Genomic DNA, 18,097 nt, shown 5'->3' with positions numbered 1-18,097 from the left:
ATTTTGACAACAGCTGTTTAAATCTAGAAATAATATTACTCCTATTATAAATTAAATGAATTTAATTTAAATTATTTATTTTATTTATTATAAATAAGAGTTTGATATTTTTATCTAATGTATAATTTTAGAGAATTTGACTTAGCATGCCAATTTGGCTAAAATTATAATTTAGTCTTTTATTTATTTATTGATTTATTTAATGAGATATTTTGCCGGTAATTTTTAATTACTTGGGTTTCAAGCTATTGAGTTCCATTTTGATATTAATTAATAATTTATTTAATTATAATTATAAACTGTGGTTTATAATTCTGGAATATCAATTGGGTCGGTTTAGACTTGGGTCGCCGACATGTGGGTTTAGCCTGGTAGTTTTAAGAAACTCGGCTAACCCACTATTTGAGGAATTTATTTAATTATTATTTAAATAATATTTTGAAGTGGTTTTTAAGGTGAGGACTCAATAGACTTGAATTATTTACGGCATTATAAATTAATTTAGAATTGTGTTTTTTTTTTCTGTGATTTTATCTGGCTTATTTAGTTGTGCTAGTCCTACGTGGTGTCTAGAATTCTTAGAGTTAGGGGTTGGAGTGATTTTAACGTATGATTTATTTTTAAACTCTTCGACTACTTGCACTCCAGAGTCGAATCAGGGTTAGCTGTTTGCCGAAGTTTCACGTGGATAAGCAAGCAGTGAGTTTGTAGTGCTATTTACCGCTTTATTAAGTACCACATCTTATTTTAATATTATAAATGCTTTTGAATTGTTTTAATCGATTATGGATCTGGATTGAAACAAGCTACTCGATAGGCTTGTATCGAGACTGTGTGCACCAGTATATACTCTGGGATCGGCAGACTATGGTCTTGCTTACGCTGGTAATTTGACGAGGATTTGCTCCCGTCCACTTTGGGTTTATTTTTCAGTATGCTATGTCATACTTACGTTGGGATCATTTCAATACTGTTATTCTGTAATCATACTATATTAGTATAAACTGTTTTGATTTAAGGGTTTTAAATTTAATAAATGTAAATAGTATTGCGAACTCATCTCAGTATATCTGACCCTGTTGTTTTCCCAAATTTTCCAGGTTTATGATTTGAAAGCTGGTCCACTCCGATTCTTTTGATTCTTCGGAGGTTTTTATGTTATTAAACTAGTTTCTGTTTTCAAACTCTTAGACCGCAGTAGAACTAGTTTATTTATTACATTTGATATTACACTTTGGGATTGTCGATATATTCGATTATTTATATTTGGCATGATTACTCTGGATTACGATATTATTATATATAAGGCATGCTGTTGAGCATTCCAGATATTTAAGTTATTTATACAAGAACTGTAATATAAATTGCTAGACTTAGGTTGGAGTCTCGGTTGCCCCCGAGCAGTTTTCTGCAGGTTTAAATGTTTATTTATTTTCCGTAAGACTTGCTACGGGTTTTGGTACGACCATACCCATACCCTAGCGCCGGTCACGATTCATGAAATCGGGTCGTGACAACTTTATACTCGTTTTAAGTTTGCTACGGGTTTTGGAGATATCACTATCATTCCCTAGCGCCGGTCACGACTCGAGATTTTGGGTCGTGATAAATATATTTGAAACATGTGATTTTGTTATTATTATTTTAATCAATAACTAAATATTGATCTCATTTTGAAATGATATGAATAAGAAGATAACACATTAGAATATTTATAATGTATGCATGCCATGAATTCTATTATTTTAAAAATATAAAAATACTGTAGACTATAATTTTAAAATTTATAATTCTAATCATTAATAAATTTAATATATTAATATTTTTAATAACTAATAAAAAATTAGTCCACTATGTATATTAATTATTAGAGAATCGGTTGTACATAGAGACTGTACATGGTTATTTTTAGTCACATAACATGTAAATCTTTTTAAATAGTTTACCGGCTATTTTTAGAAAAGTTTCTTTGTCTTTTTTGACCAAAATATATTTATAGTTATAAAAAAACATCAGATTATATTAATAGGAAAGGCATAATGTTTTTTTTCAATCCACATTTTAGTCCTTTTTCGATTCTATCTTGATGATGGTGGAAAATCACCAATTTTTACCACTTTCACATTTTCATATTTTAATTGTACCTAAATTTTTGATTTTAAAATAATTTTTTTATTTCAAGAATGAAATCATTCTAATCATTAAGTATAAAGGTAAAATTATATTATTTTCCATTCAAAAAAATATAAATAAATCGTTTATCTTTAAAAACTAATTAAAAATTATAATTTAATTAAAACTAAAGTATACACAATTAATTTTTTAAAATTTTATTAAAAATAAAAAAATGTCAAACTCATCCGGCATTAAAACGCCTCTGACCATCCCGCAACTGTCGACTTCTGACCTTAAAACCGCTACCTCTGACCCGGAACTGAAAAACGAATCCCAGATCTGGGTTCGTCTCTCATGAAGCTCAGTTTGTCTTCCTCATGGGAAAGACGAACCGTTTCCGGGTCAGAGATGGACGAGTCCTAGGGTTGGTGGAGGGCTAGATCGTGGCCGAAGCCGGTTTTAATGTCGGAAACGTTCATAAAAAAATTAGTGGCATCAAAATATATTAAATTAAAAAGTGGTTGTTTGTGATTAAAATGACACAATTTTGAATTACGTGATTAAAATGAAAAAACATATAAAATTCATGATTTTTTTTTTATATTGTACGTAAATTAATTAATAATTATAAGATAAGGAAGGCAACATGTTGAACAATTTATGTCGTGTGCAATACCATAGCATCTATAATCTATCATTACCCATCAAAATATTTGAAACATATAAGGTCGTATTATTTTATTATATTGAATATCAATCTCATTTTGAATTGATAGATTGAACTCTTAGTGATGTTTACGTGTCATCAATCCTATTATTTTTCAAATGCATATAGTATATTACTCATTAAAATATTTTTAGGATTAATTACATATAAAATCATGACTTTTGCACCAAGTTTCAAAAATAACATTACCTTTAAAACGTGTCAGTTATAGACACCACTTTTCATTTTTTTTCAAGTTTATCATGGGGATATTTTTGGTGAAATTTTGCTGACTTGGACAGCCAATGAGTCTGCCACGTGTCATGCTACGTCAGCAAAAATGCCACTAAAAATTGCTGATGTTATTTTAGAAAAAAAATGAAAGGTAGTGTCTATAACTGACACGTTTCAACGGTTATGTTATTTTTGAAACTTGGCGCAAACGTCATAATTTTATATGTAATTAACCCATATTTTAAAACATGTTAATTTATAATGTTTCAACATTTAATAAACTATTCTCTCATTTGAAATTTTTATACTGAATTTACGGTCTTCTAAATTATATACTTAGTGTCAAAAAATAGCTATTCCTTTAGGGATATACTTCATTAATTGTGGATGTTTTATGTATAACTCTATAAACATGAACATGAATGAATTATTGTGAAAAATGTAAAAGAAAGAAGATTGTGTAAAAAAAATGTACCATATCATCAAGTCTGAAAGATTCATCAGCTTTCGCCATGCACATTCAATCCAATTCCTTACTGTTGGATCCAAATCTGCAATATTTTAACTGTTTCTGCAACAATAAAAAATTCGATTCATGCTAAATTAAATAAATATATCAATTGTATATGTCATGATTCATCATTTATAAACTCTTCTTCTATACTTCAATAAAGTGAAAAAGGTATCTATAAAACAAAAATAATTTTATATATATATTATGTCAATGCCTGAATAATAACATAACAAAATTCAGTGAATAAATTTTAACAAAATATGAAAAATATAAATCTATGAAAAAAGATATAATTTTCTTTTATATATATATGATTATGCATACATTTTGATAGAAAAAAAAAAGGAATTAAGTAAAAACATTCCCCCTTATAATGTTTTGTATATAGTTTGATAAAAAGTACTTATGAATTTTAGACAAAATATCGTTTTGAAACGGTTTTAACAGCAAAGATTGGTATACCTGTATCATTTATTTCTCTTCTTTTCTCGAGACGCAGCAAAATTGGTAGACCTGTAGAGTTTATTTCTCTTCTTTTCTTGAGGCTGATAGAGACCGTAAATTATTGAATTATAAATAACCAAGATTAGAAGGTTTGACGATAGTTTACTAATACATACTTTTTTTGGAGAAATTATCAATAATAGTTCATGATTTTAGAAATAAATTTGATAATACAATTAACAAAAGAAAATATCTTTGCATTCAGTTGAAAATGAGTGAGTATAGATTACAAGAGATTTATTAAAATGATTTTTCTGAATTTATTTTATTGAATAAAAAAAATGAGTGAAGAAAGATAAGAAAAGAAGAAATAATTTAACAATTGTTATTGGTTCATGCATGTAAATTGCCTAGTCCATTGCAAAAAGAAACCATTTAAATCAATTTTTTAGTGAATTTAAATTGATATTCTTTAAAAAGGTTTTTGCCTCGTTTTCTTCTAATTTCCTTTTTCTTTCCATTTTTTTTGGATTTAGTATGTATTGCTTTACTATTATCGATTTAACATTGTCTTTCTTTTTAAATTTAGTGATATTAATCATATGCATATATAGTCTATATAGTCTAGTACGCAATTAATCTCAGAGGTATCCAAATTATCACTTTTTTTTTATTTTGGTGACAAAACTTTGATTTGTTTTAGTATGGTTACCAAATTTAATTTTTTTTTAATTTGATTATCAAATTGTAGTTATGCATATATTTTAAAAATTAAAAAACTGAATAAACAGAGGAATTAAGAAAAACATTATCCATGGTAACTCTTTGTATATACTATGATAAGACATTTGAGAATTACAAGCAAAACATCATTTTCTTGATTCGTTTTAGTAGCAAAATTGGTAAATCTGAAGAATTGTTTTCTCTTCTCTTTTTGAGTCAAATGGAGATTTTAAACTTCTTTTTTTTTGGAAAAAATTACTTGATTTTAAAAATTATTTGATAATATAATTATTAATAATGATAATAATAAAAGTTGTTATTGTTTAAGTGTGAGTTAGTGAGTGTAGATAATGACATATTTATTGAAGAGGATTTTTAAATTTGTTAAGTTGAATTAAAAAAAAAAAGTAATCAGTGAAGAATGACAAAGAGAGGCGTATATTTTTTTTAAAAATTGTCGGTTAATGCATGCATACTGTCTAATGTATTGGCAAAAAAAACATTTAAAGTGGTTTTATTTTTCTAATTAGTTTGACATTTTCTAAGAAAAAAGTATACTGTGTTTTGCTTGTTTTCTTTTCGTTCCCTGTATCTTTTCAAATCCTTTCAGATTTGAAATTTATTGTTATACTATTTTTGATTTAATATTTCTCTTTTTAGAGAAATTACTTGTAAAGGATTATTTAGAAAACAATTGATAATATTATTGACAATAAAAAAGTTACCATTCAAGTGAAAATGAACGAGGGTATAGTGGTATATTTGTTGAAAATAATTTTTTTAAATTTAATTAATTTTATTAAAAGAAATAAACAGGATAAGAAAAAGAGGAAATTATATCTACCACTTAATTTTATAAAATAATTTGATAAATACGTAATGGTTTAATTATTTGCATTTAATGTTTTAGTTTTGTTGCAACACGTAATGGGCTTTAATAATTTACATCCAACACGTAATGGCCATTCTAAAAGCTTTCTTCTGCTTGCCTTGTTGCTTCATGGCATTTTCATTCCCAAAACTAAAATCTGTCCGCACCTGATTGCTCTCTCTTGCCAGTCAAACACCCTAATAAGACCATATTGGCCACCACCTGCATTAATAAATTATGACCCCCACTACATCATTAACCAAAAATATAAGTAGATCAACATATCAGTTGGATTTCTATTTTGATGATGGATCTTTTAATAATTTATAAATTTGAAATTATTTTCAATAATTAAATAATCTAATTTTCTCAAAAATTTATAATACAAGTTTACGGTATACTGAAAGCACACAGATCTTATAATTAAAATAATATATCATTGTATAATTGAAAATAAATATATTTTTTCCTGTAGAAGTTAAGTATTGAACATATAAATTAATTAATTGCATTTCAATACCAATGAGGCATAATTCAAATGGTACAGCGCTGAATAGTAATTATATACATAAAAAATATATAAATTATAAACAAAAAATATACAGATAATATACTAAAAATATACAAATAAATCTATTATATACTATGATAAAAGGATAGTAATACCAAGAATATAAAAATTATGCTATTATATTTTTTTATGAGCTGGATAAAATAAAACATGCCCTCTTCATTATTGTTTTTTGTTTGATTGGACGGTAGTAGACATTAAACGAGTATTTAACGTGGTCGTTAGATTTCTACCTCATCAAGTATAAATATGCAATTTCATATTTCTAATCAATTTGTGTTTTCTATTTTATGGGCATGAATGGATGAAAAAAACAAAGGGTGAAAGAAGACAAAAATATTAAAGTGGTTTCAGATAATTAGGTGCAATGATAAGATGGTCACAAGTGGGAGAAGGTGATGAAATGAAGAGTTGGTTTATTTGTATTTGATTGATATAGAATTATACTGAAATTCTACGACGGTATATTAAAATTACACTAAAAATTTAAAAATGGTGTAACAAAATAGAGACTGATCTTTTATTATATTTTATTTATATTTCAGCTATTCAATACAAATACTTTTGATATATTATGAGATATAAATAATTAAATTTAATACATTTTTTTAGTAAACAATGTGTACATTTTTCTATATGCCAAATATATACATATCTTATATTTAATTTAATTTATTAGTTTATATTATTTATTAATATATGCCATAAATCCAATACAGTTCTTTAAAAAATTGTTTCTGGCACTTTTTTAATATGTAATGTGTGCTCTTTTATATTTTTAATAAAATTTACCATATATATATATATATATATATATATATATATATATATATATATATATATATATATATATATATATATTAAGATGAACAAGCTGTATTCGAAGAGATGAAGCAACTAGGAATTAGACCAACAATGAAATCACATATTTTATGTATGGTTCGTGTATACTTTTTGTATACTTTGTAGAAAATAATAAATATACTCTATATATATTTTGTGTATACTTTATAAAAAATAATAAATATACTCTATGTATACTTTGTGTATACTTTATAACGTCATAACAATTAGTTTTGATATATTTTTGTATACATTATAGAAAACAATGAATATACTCTATGTATATTTTATATTTTTTTTTTGTATATTGTATAAAAAAATAAGTATACTCTATGTACACTTTGTGTATACTTTATAACGTCAAAACAATTAGTTTTGATATATTCTCTTATAGAAAATTAATGAATATACTTTATGTATATTTTGTATATGTTTTATGTATACTTTATAAAAAATAATAAATATACTTTATATATATTTTGTGCATACTTTATAACGCCAAAATAATTAGTTTTAATATATTTTTGTATACATTTGTTTAATAATAAGTATATTTAAAAAAAATAAGTATACTTTGTTTATATTTTGTGTATACTTTTTTATTTTAAAATAATAAGTACACCTTATGTATTATTCGTGTATATTTTGTGTGTATTTTTCAATTTTAAAATAATAACTATATTATGTGTATATAAATTAATAAATATATTTTGTCTATACTTTTTGTATACTTTTAAATTTTAATTTTTTTATTTAAAAATAATATGTTTGTGTATATTGTTTTTTGAAAAAAAATAAGTATACTTTATTTATATTTTGTGTATATTTTTTTATTTTTAAATAATAAATACACTTTGTGTATTCTTTGTGTATCTTTTGTGTGTATTTTTTAATTTTAAAATAATAACTATATGATGTGTATATAAATTAATATATATATATTTTTTGTATACTTTTTGTATACTTTAAATTTTTTAAAATAATAATATATTTTATGTATATTTTGTGTATACTTTTCAATTTTAAAATAATTAATTTTGATATATTTTTTAATATATCTGGTATTTTTTTGCAAATAATTACATTTTGTGTATATTTTATAAATAATAATAGTTATGTTATATGTATATTTTGTGTATATTTTATAAAAAAAATATAGGCTATGTATATATCTATGTACGCATTATATTATTTTTAGAAAATAATAAGTATATTTTGTGTATTTTTTATATATACTTTGACTTTATATATATTTTGTAGTTTTAAAATAAATTAACCAATAGTTTGGCTGAGCTGTTTTTGATGAAAGATTGCAATTGGGATTGATTTTGTAATGGAATACGATTGCAAGTGCCATAACATAACATTAATTGTATTATCAACATTATAAAGATTCAACATCTTCTTATCATAATCATCACCAACCTTCTCAACCCACCACCTGTCTTCTTTTCCAACTACCACGCTTGATTCTCAATTACTTAACCTTCTCTTCGAGTGCATTTGAATCTTCAAATTGTTCAATCTTGTCCTCTTTTGCCACGCTTCAATAAAAAACCACTGTCATATCCAAATAATTTTCCGCTCACCGCAAAAGCATGTGATCCCTTCTCCGATCTACTACCTCCTGAACCGTCTTCTTTTAACTGATGATGCCTTGGACCTCGTCCGCCGATTTGCTGCTGCCGACTATTTCCTTTGAGCTTCTGCTGCTTGGGTCGCCTTCTTTAATTTTCTGCCGCCGGGACCGTATCCGGTCTTCCTAGATCTTGAGAAAAATATTGATACGTGTTGGATGTTATTATTTTTGAAAATTAAGTAATGCAGCAATTTTTCTTTTTTTAAATTGTTGACCCCAATAAATAAAAAACATCCGGATTTTTGTAATTATTTTTTCTAATTTAAATAATTTTCAGCTTTTCCCAACTAAAGAGAGAGAAAATAAGTATTTGGCTCTTAGATGCACATTGCCTAGTGCATTATAAAAAAAAGGGCTCCTTACAAATTTACCTCAAAAACAAGAATAATAGGATAATATATCTCAACACTGAAAAGTTATGAAAATTACATCACAACTTTCTAGATATTGTATTTTTACTCTACGTGGCAAAAAGTTAATGATTTTACTCTAACACATGAAATATATGACCTGACACTTTTTTTCTTTTCTATCTTTTTTTCTCTTTCCAGTTTTTTTCTTTTTTTCTCTCTTCTTCCATTTTTCTTTTTTTTCTTTCTTCCTTTTTCCCCTCTTCTTCCACTTCCTGCATTTTTCACTTTCACTTTTTTTTTTTAAATTTTCCGTCATCTTCAATCTTGTAATTTTATTTTAAAAATTTTCAATTATTTATGTATCATTATTTTTTATCTCGCAATTTGATATTTCAGATCTAGATCTAAAAAAGCAGCAGTGATATTATCATATCGGTATCACAAATTTTTTCATAATATTATCATAAAAGCAGCAGTGACATTATCGTCTCGGTATCATAATATTTCTGTAAAAAAATTATTTTTCGTACTTTATCATATTATTATCGTTAACTTTGTCATACTATTATCATCTGTTTTTATAAAAATTATCATAACATTATCATAATATACTTTATCATAACAGTATCATAAAAATATTATCATAGTATTATCATGACGTACTTTATCATAGATGTATCGTAACCTTTTATCATTAACCTTATCATACTATTATCATAACATTATCATAATAAACTGTATCATAAGAATATCATAAAATATTATTATAACATTATCACAACGTACTTTATCATTACTATACCATAACATTATCATACTATTATCATAAACCTTATCATACTATTATCATAATCGTATAATATTATGATACTGATATGATAACGTTATGATAAAGACATGCTAACGTTAATGATACCGATATGATAATCAAATATATTTTTTGACAGAAAATCGTTTTTCTTTACAGTGTTATGATAATGATATGATAACGTCATAGTGATAACGATATGATAATCAGGCGCTGTTTTCAGCAAAAAAATCGTTTTTTTGCAGAAAATCGTTTTTTTCATCTAAAAATCGTTTTTAATGCAGATTTTCAGATCTCAAACTGAAAAAATTCAAGAACAATTTTTTTAGATCTGAGAGTTAAAATAAATCGTAATAATCACCACGAGTTAAGAAAAAAATCGCTAAAATATGGAAGAACGATGAATCGACGGCGGAGCGAAGATAAAGCGAAGGCGGAGCAACAGCGGAATGATGGCAGATCGTTGAAGGAACGACGACGGCGTGATAAAGAAAGAAAAAAATGAAGAAAAAGAAAAAATGGAGAGAGAGAGAGAGAGAGAGAGAGAGAGAGATCTGAACAAAAAAAAGATATATATGTTAGAGTAAATTTAGAATAAATAATAATAAGAAATAAGTATTATTATAATAAAAAAAGACTATAGAGTAAAAAAATAAAAGTGCTAAAAAGATGAGGTATTTTCTCTATGTTTTCCTTGTTGAAGTATAATTTACTATTATTTTAAAAAATAGAGTGTTTTACCTAATTTTCTCTAAAAAAAATTAAAATATTTTTATTTTTCAATGAATGTAAACTCACATTTTTTAGATGTATAGCTTTTTTCTATCTCTTTTCTTCCTTTTTGTCTTTTTCTGTCCAAATCTTTCTGATTTATCATTTTTTTAGTAAATTACTCAATTTATTATTTTTATTTATTAGATTTAGAATTTAGTAATTTACACTCAATATTGTGTTTCTATAAAATTTAGGGATTATTTTCAAAACACCTTATTTTTTTTATGAATATAAGCTTTATTAAGGGCCACAAGGAGTGGCCAAACAAACACAACTCAAAAAGAAAACATCCTAGAGCAATAAAACGCTATCCGGATTCCTATACATATCTGAACCCGAATAAACGAATGAAGGGTGTTTACATTTATAGAAGAAAACTATGCTATGTAAATATCTGAAAATTACATCCTCTGAGAAAGAATTCTTTTGCCGAAAAATTTTCTTATTCCGACACTTCCATATTTCCCAAATGAAGATGATAAAAGTTGTAGTCCAGAGAGAAGAACCTCCTCTATTCGGCATGAAACCAATCTATTGGATGAAAAAGTCTTCCAATGATTTAGGCAAAACCCAAGCTAAACCCAATTTCTTAAACAAATCATACCAAACTTTTCTTGCGAATGAGCAATGAAGCAAAATGTGATCTTGAGTTTCAATTTTTCCACAAATACCACATCCCACATTGTCATTTAAAATGATTCTTCTAGATGCAAGAAACGAAAGAGATGGAATTCTTTTATGAATTGCTGTCCATAAGAAGAATTTAATTTTTGGCGGAGTTTCGGACTTCCAAACCTGCTTGAAACATACTGCCGACGTCAAACTTATTGGAGGAGCAGCTGCACACAATATTTTCGACATACTGCTTGAGGAATACCCTTTGCTACAAGGTTAAAATATATTTACAACAAATTTATTCATCTTTTCATAATTTCCCACTCTACACTAATAATAAATATATTTATAAAATATCTATTATATATATAAGTCTTATCTCGTTTTATGTTAAAACTTTACTTAGCCACAGTTTCTTTTCTCTCTTTTTCTCTCTCTCTCTCTCTCAAAATTCTCTCTTCTTTTTTTATTCTTTTCCGTTTGATTTTCCGTTTGTCTTTTCGGTTGCTTTTCCGCTCGTCAATTTCGTTCGCTTTTCTGTTCGCCCTTCCGTCCGTCCACTTTCGATGGATTTCTCATCTATTCCGTTCGTTTTTCCATTCGTCTCTTCCGTTCGCGCTTTTTCGTTCGTCTCTTTCGTTCGCGCTATGGATTTCTCGACATCGTTTTAAATTTTTTATAATTTTTTAATGTTTTTGTGATGATTTAAATATTTTATAATTAAATTATTATAGATCTATGATTTTTTTTATTTATAAAATTGTTCTATTATTCATATAATTACTTTGTCATTCTTTTATTTATAGATTTGTTTATTTATTTTAATATTACTGATTTTATAAAGAACGAATTGATTTATGGTGTATTTGTAGTATTTTTATAATGTATTTACGTTATATTATTTTTGGTATATTTATAGTATATTTCTGGTGTTTTTCAGTGTATTTATGTTTTTTTGGTGTATTTCTGGCATTTTTGCAGTATATATGTGGTGCATTTGCAATGTTTATGTTGTATTTGCAGTATTTTTATGGTATACACCATAAAAATACTACAAAAGCACTATAGATACATTATATATACACTTTTGTTGCACTATAAAAACACCATAGTTACACTAAAAAAACATAATAGATATATTATTATACACCATAGTTATACTAAACATATGATAAAAAAAAAAGTCATACTTGCAAAAAGTCTAAGAAAAAAAGAATAGATCATCAAAAAGTGAAAAACATATTTATGAAATTAAAAAAAGAAGAAGGTATTTTTTGTAAAAAAAAAGTTAGAAAAATAAAAACAGTATTAAGTTGTAAATAAAATAGGAAAATGTGTAGTGTAGAAAATTCTCTTTTAAATTTAGTTATACTTATTATGCATATAAAATATTAGAAATATTTATTGGAGTAATTAATTTTATATAGGTGAGAATGTAACAACTCACATGCATATGAAATATGCTTAGATCTAACCATGACATAATAACTAAAACTAGATAATTGGTGGTTGAACATTCACACTTATAAACTTATTTATATTTATTCTCCTAAATAATGTGGGATTATCTTTAACACTCCTCCTCAAATGCAACCGGGATTGAATATCTAATTGTCACTTGAAACTGAAACTCCCTCTGAAACTGTAATTGTGATGTGATACTCAGCGGCAACACCGGACCGGGCCGCTGGAACTGAACATCCAGACGGACAACCGGATAGTTAAAATTTTGGACCAGACTCGCTCTAGTTCCATATTAGAAATATTATTTTGATTAATTGGTAGGAATAATTGATTATAAACTGGTAATCATGTATCAACACACATGCTTATAAAATGTGCTTAAATTCAACCATAACCTAATAATTAGAACTATGTCATAGGTAGTTGGACCTTCATACTTATAAACTCATTTATATTTGTATTTCTTAACAATGTGGGATTATCTTTAACACTCCCTCTCAAGTGCAACCGGGACTGTACATCCACTTGTCACTTGAAATTGACTCCCTCTGAAACTGAATTTTGTATTAAGATGCAGCGGCAACACCAAACCTGGCCGCTGAAAATGAACATCCAGACGGACAACCGACAAATTAAGAATCCGGGCCAGAGCCGCTCTAATATCATATTAGAAATATTTGTGGGAGTAATTAATTTTATATAGGTGAGAATGTGACAACCCACATGCATATGAAATGTGCTTAGATTCAACCATGACCTAATAACTAGAACTATAGTTAATAGGTGGTTGAAACACACTTATAAACTCATCTATATTTTTTCTTGTAAGCAATACATAATTATTTTTAACACCCTTCCTCAAGTGCAACCGGGGACTGGGCATCCAGTTGTCACTTGAAACTAAAACTCCCCAAAAAAACTGTAATTGTGATGTGATACACAACGGCAACACCAGACCGGGCCGTTGGGATTGGACATCCAGACGGATAACCGGGTAATTAAGATTTCGGGCCAGACCCGCTTTAATACCATATTAGAAATATTATTTTGATTAATTGGTAGGAATAACTGATAATAAATTGGTGAGAATGTAACAGCCCACATGCTTATGAAATGTGCTTAAGTTCAATCATGACCTAATAACTAGAACTACTTAATATTTCACGACCCGAAATCTCGAACCGCGACCGGCGCTAGGAAATGGGAGTGCTAGCTCCGAAACCGTAGCAAGCCTAAGACGACTATAAATGTTTCGCGAATGAATTGATAAAACAAACCATAATCATATACAAAAACATTTTCATGAAAGCCTTTTCATTCTTGACGTATACAAACGTCTAGCTAAAATCCTTAAAACATTACATAGGAGCACGGGTCTTATAATGCGATATTTCACATCCAGCACAGCCTGCTCCACCTTTGACAAACGATTTAAAAGCGCAGTTTCAAAATCTATCATACATATCAGAGTATAGTTTATATATTCAAAACCGTTTGACAAACCATTACAAGCTTACTAGGACTCGACTACTGCAGCACTACTGATTCTGTACAAACTCCGAACTTTTGGAACAAGGATAGAAGTATAATGACCCTGAAATGACACACTGTGAGGGGGTCAATATTTTGGGAAATACTGTTTGTTTACGTTTACTGATTGTGTTGTGTAAAATAGCATCGCATCTAAAACAAAACATATATATATGAACATAGTATACACCAAATATTAGATTTGATCGAAACCTTAATCTTAATTCATACTATTTCGTATACGTATTCTACTCATATTGTATCCATTCATATTGTAATGTAATACCCCATATTTTTGGAAAAGTATTTAATTGGATTAATTATATTATTTTAGCCAATTGGAGCTAAAATAAGAGAATTTCTGTAAATAAGACGGAAAATAGAATTTTATCGAGCGATTAAATTTAATAAAGATTGATTATGCTATTAGATTAAATTAATCGGAATTAAAATTTATCTCATATTTTGATATTGAGATAAGCTTGTTAGGATTTAATGGGAAATTTGGAGAAATTTCCATTAAATAAAATAAATGATTTTAAAATGGATATTTAAATAATATCCGCAAATTTTATTATTTGGATTATTATAAGAGAATCCATAAATAATTGGAATATTATTTTTAAATACGGGTTTAAGCACGACAAGTGAATTATACGGTTAAATAATAAAAATTTAAAGGAAAAAGGCAATAATTAATATTTTGGATTAGTAAAAGGGACTCCGTATAATTTATAGTCGTTTAATAAAAATTGGATTTTAGCCCGACATAACAACGATGTGGTTAATCGTGAGATTAATTGTTATGGGTTTTTTAGAGTAATTAAAAGAAAAGGATTAGATTAAAGTTGGCCCATTTTAATTTAGAAAGCCTAAATCATTTTCTTTTAAACTTAGGCAAGAGGAACAATCCAGATAACTTCTTCTCCCATCTCATCTTCTTCACATCACGCTCAAAAATATGGAGAAAAGTTGGACTTAGTGTTTGACTCAATTTCAAGCAAATAATCCTAAAGAAGATTGAACCCATCAATTGCCATCAAACTTGGAGCTAAAATTGGAGGTAATTGTTCTCTAATCCATAGCTAATTTTGAATATAAGAGTTAGGATATATGGTGATTCAATTAGGTCTTAACTTGCATATAGTTAAATTGATGTTTATTGGTTAATTCTTGAAGTTTAAGGTCAATTAAGCTATGAATTGATGATGGGTTTAAGCAATCACTTTTGTTAAGGAAAGTTAAGAACCAAAAGCTGGAAATTTTTCAATTGTTGCTAAAATATGATTTTTGGAGAACCGGAGTTGGAGTCGGGCTAGGAGCGGAGAGTGGAGGCCGGGGAGAAGATCGGTCAGGCCATTTGGCCTGACCAGTCTGCTCAAGTTGAGCAGACTACGGTCTGCTCTTCTGAGCAGACCCGTGTCTGCTCAGCCATGAGCAGACCAGCCAGTCGCTCCGGGTCCTCGTGTCGCCGAATAATTTTGTCTAAAATATAGTGTTTTTGGAAATTTAAATAAATTGGGTTAAGTATAAAAACAAAAGCTGAAAATGGAAATTTTTAGATTTTAACAAGTGATTTTCAAATGGGAAGATAAAAGAGATTATGGCATAAATCAAATTCAAGCCTAAGTGCTTGAATATAAAATTTAAAGTGTTTTTAAGAGGGATTAAGATATTTTGTGAGTAGAATGAATGGATTCAAAATGATTTAGAATATTTAAGGTAAAGTTTAAAATAAAGTTTGAAATTAGTTAAGTGTTAAAATTTAAGAGTTAAAATGGTTGGTTTAAGGGATTTGTTAAGTGGAAAGTCGAATTGGTTAAATAAGTCCTTAAGGAGGAAAGAATAAAAGAAATGGACTTAAAACCAATTCAAGCTTGAACGCTTGAATATAAACGCGAAATTTTAAAAGTAAAGTAGCTACGAATTAAGATGTTAATTTAGTATTTATTTGTATTATAGATCGTACGCGTATTTGGATTGGAGAAGTAGAGAATTTGGAGGGTTAAGCAACGAGATATTTTATATTTACTTTTAAAAATTGGATTAAGCGATCGAGGTGAGTTCGCGATTTACTTTCGAGTATTATTATTTTTATTTATAAATAGATACATGTATTTGATTGAATGTTTTAGTTTTAAACTTATATATTTGTTTATAGAACTCATATTGATATTAATAGAGCTTCATTAAAATATTTTAAATAATAAGTTTATGACTTTTATTAATAGTTTATTTTATGCTATAAACGAATAAAATATATTACACTTTATTAAAGGTCGCATAAATTGAGTTTGAAATATATTGAAAAAAATGTTTGATACTCGACTTTGATTTTTATTATGGATAATGCGATATATAGTTGATGATGGCTAGATCGTGAGATCGCCTTTGAAATAGCATCGTTTATTTGAAAATAGCATGTATTATTTAGTTAATGCTCTTTATTCTTTTAATACCTTTAAGCATGTATATTAGTATAGAGAATTTGAGAATTTTATTATAGTACTTGTTATTTTAATAGCTTCGCTATATGTATGTTTATTTTAAGAACTATAAATCGTTTGTCTTGCGGATTTATATTTTAAACCCAATAAGTGATCCGGGGGAAACGAGCTACCTATTGGGCGTCAATAGGCTGTGTGATCACCAGTACTGATACGAGTCTAGGCGTCTATGGTCAATAATTTGAAATAATAAATTATGATTATCGATCGATTAATGGATTAAGGAGGATAAAAAGAAATGTGATAGACACAAGGTAACTCGGTTGAACTATCTCGAGACCTGTGTCTAGTGGGTAATTCGGTCGAACTATCTCGGGACCCACAACTTGAGATTAAGTAGTGGCATGATGTAACTCGGTTGAACTATCTCGGGACTATGCCACGTGGTAGCGGGTAACTCGGTCGAACTATCTCGGGACCCGGCCACTCGGACAATATGATTAAAAAAACAGTGATCGTCGATTATGTCAAATAAGTCCGTAGCTCTTGGGTTTAGGGTTTCGAACGGATCCGATATTGGAAACTATTAATTATATTTTATGTTTATCATCGAGTATGTTTAATCTATCATTATTATCGAATTATGTTTAATTTTAAGTTATTGATTGATCATAAAGCAAAGTATATTTTATTATTAATGCGACCTTATTTTTAAGTACAATACCGTTAGTAAATTGTGAACTCACTCAGCGTTGTCTGACCCCCCAACAGTGTTTTCTTTCAGGATTAACATATGACGATGTGGTCGAGCTTCCATTCATTGTTTCGGAAGTCTCAGTTATGGGAGGTCTTATTCTTCTTAGAGCTGCAATAGTCATGATAGTAGACCTAGCTAGTAGCAGACGATTTATGTTTATATTATGCCCTGCTAAAATGATGTATTTTGGGAAAATGAATTATCCAGGGATTTAATATATGGTTAATTGGTATTTTATACAGAGTGGTTTGTGAGTTTTCACAGGTGTGGTTTGTTAAGTTTACAGGCGTTATATTGCCGATTTTTCGAAAATGGTTTTATTAAGTATTATAATGATTTTGAAAAGCGAAATTTTTTTAGGTAAATTTAGGCTTGCTACGGGTTTCGGAACCAAAATTCCCATTCCCTAGCGCCGGTCGCGGCCCTCGATTTTGGGTCGTGACATGTAACAAATCATTTTAATCCAAATGGTACGGTCCCGAGATAGTTCAACCGAGTTAACCGCTACCATGTGGCATAGTCCCAAGATAGTTCAACCGAGTTAACCTCATATATACTAAAAACATAATCCTCCTTTCGATTCTCAAACATATTCATCATGTAACGAGATCATATTAAATATTTTTAAATACAAACATCTATCGAAACTAATTCTATGACTGACCCAAACACTAGTGATCACACAGCCT

General features: G+C 27.9%; 2 long non-coding RNA genes across 2 annotated transcripts; both read left to right on the top strand.

Annotated features, from left to right (window-relative positions):
- The first annotated feature begins 215 nt into the window (after positions 1–215).
- On the top strand, positions 216–1,322 carry LOC126670005 (uncharacterized). Its single transcript, XR_007638611.2, has 2 exons — positions 216–699; positions 1,101–1,322. It is a non-coding gene; the product is annotated as an uncharacterized LOC126670005 (long non-coding RNA).
- Positions 1,323–15,142: 13,820 nt separating this feature from the next.
- Positions 15,143–17,669, top strand: LOC126670603 (uncharacterized). The gene is made up of 3 exons (XR_007638759.1): positions 15,143–15,267; positions 16,167–16,263; positions 17,423–17,669. It is a non-coding gene; the product is annotated as an uncharacterized LOC126670603 (long non-coding RNA).
- The last annotated feature ends 428 nt before the right edge of the window (positions 17,670–18,097 follow it).

This window comes from Mercurialis annua, linkage group LG2 (assembly GCF_937616625.2).
Source record: "Mercurialis annua linkage group LG2, ddMerAnnu1.2, whole genome shotgun sequence".
In the NCBI taxonomy this organism is placed as follows: Eukaryota; Viridiplantae; Streptophyta; class Magnoliopsida; order Malpighiales; family Euphorbiaceae; genus Mercurialis; species Mercurialis annua.
The sequence above is the reverse complement of the archived record's forward strand: the minus strand, read 5'-3'. Positions and strand labels throughout refer to the sequence as shown.